Here is a 2,010-nt window from a genome sequence, read left to right as displayed (position 1 = left end):
TTTTTTTAAATGGATTGCAAAATTATAACACGCTTCCGTGCTATCAGAATTAAATAAAAAAGAACTAAGGTAACTGAAAACATAAAAAGAACTTTTATAGAAAATAAAGTTGGGTCGGTGACATGGTGTAGGTAACAACGGTACAATCGACGGGCAGGGATCTTCTTGGTGGGAAAAGTTTAAGAAAGGGGAGCTCAAGGTAACACGGCCATATGTGATCGAGATCATGTACTCTGATCAAATCCAGATCTCGAATCTCACTTTGATCAACTCACCTTCTTGGTTCGTCCATCCGATTTATAGCAGGTTTGGCTATTTCGCTTCCGTCCCATTATCCTTGTATTTTAGGATTATGCTTCGAAAAAAGTATACCATTCAAATTCCTCCCGACCAAAAAGAATTTTTAATTATATATCATAATATGGGTGAAAATGCAGAAATGTGATTATCCAAGGGCTCACCATCTTGGCTCCAGTCACCGTACCCAACACCGACGGAATCAATCCAGGTTCCCTTCTTCTTCTCCTTTAAAACCTTAGGGTTATTTTCTTCCTCAATCCCTCTCCCTAAATCTCCGTTCAATTTATCAGATTCTTGTTCCAACACTCGAATCGAAGACTGCTACATTGTCTCCGGTGACGATTGCATCGCCATCAAGAGCGGATGGGACCAATACGGTATCAAGTTCGGAATGCCGACCGAGGACCTCGTCATTCGCCGCCTCACTTGCATCTCACCAGATTCTGCAGGTATTGCCCTTGGCAGCGAAATGTCCGGCGGAATCCGCAACGTCAGGATCGAAAATGTTACAGCAATCACACACAGTCTTCCGTCAGAATCAAAACCGCTCGCGGACGAGGCGGTTTCGTCAAGGACATTTTCGTCCGAAGAATGTTTCTATCCACGATGAAATACGTCTTCTGGATAACTGGAGACTACAAATCGCATGCGGATGACAAGTTCGATCCCTCGGCATTGCCATTGATTAAGAACATTAATTACAGAGACGTGGTGCCCGAGAATGTTAATATGTCGGCAAATTTGGCCGGGATTTCAGGAGATCCATTCAAGGATATTTCNGGCATTGCCATTGATTAAGAACATTAATTACAGAGACGTGGTGCCCGAGAATGTTAATATGTCGGCAAATTTGGCCGGGATTTCAGGAGATCCATTCACGGATATTTGTGTTTCAAATGTGAAGATTGGATTGTCGGCGACGCCTAAAAAGTTGCAGTGGAACTGTACGAACATTGAGGGATTTAGTAGCGATGTGGATCCGCTGCCATGTGCTCCGCTGGCTAAGGCAGCGAAAAGCGGTGGATGTGACTTTCCCGAGGATCAGCTGCCGATTGAGAATGTTCAGTTGAAGTCATGCTCGGTTGAAATTCCTACCTTCTCGTAAAGACTTTGTTTTTTTTTTTTTTAAATTCTGTGGAATAAATGATAATGAAAAATTTAATGAACATATAGATAAAATGAGAAGTTTTTAAATTTGAAACTAACCTATTTCAACTAGATTTGTAATATATGACTAAACAATAACTAATTGTAACTCAAAACCATCAAAATAATAATCTAAAATTGAAAAAAAGAGAATAAAAACAATTCTTATATATCCAAATATGTATGGATCCACCATGAAGTTTTTATATGGTATGATTACCATAGTGAACATGGATCAAGCACGTGACCTTCAAATCTTCAGTCTGACGCTCTCCCAACTGAGCTATCCCTGCTATTTGCTAATGTAAAAATGCATAAGTAGAATTATCCCCGCTACAAAGTTTAAATCATTACGAAATATTTCACAAATGAAACATTCCCGAGATTGCACAGTCAAGTTAGGACTCTCGACACCATTGCGATGAACATGGATCAAACACATAACACCTTCAAATCTTCAGTCTAACGCTCTCCCAACTAAGCTATCCCCGCTATTTTAACATAATAAAAATGCATAAGTAGAGCTATCTCTTCTATTTAATCACCGCTAATTAGTTGAGTTAT

The 2,010-nt window shown here is 39.8% G+C and overlaps 1 pseudogene; it reads left to right on the top strand.

Annotated features, from left to right (window-relative positions):
- The window catches only part of LOC111784956, a 15,024-nt pseudogene extending 13,619 nt beyond the window's left edge, over nt 1-1,405 (top strand).
- The last annotated feature ends 605 nt before the right edge of the window (nt 1,406-2,010 follow it).

Source organism: Cucurbita pepo, unplaced genomic scaffold (assembly GCF_002806865.2).
Source record: "Cucurbita pepo subsp. pepo cultivar mu-cu-16 unplaced genomic scaffold, ASM280686v2 Cp4.1_scaffold000312, whole genome shotgun sequence".
NCBI lineage: Eukaryota > Viridiplantae > Streptophyta > Magnoliopsida > Cucurbitales > Cucurbitaceae > Cucurbita > Cucurbita pepo.
This window is presented reverse-complemented; position numbering and strand designations above follow the sequence as displayed.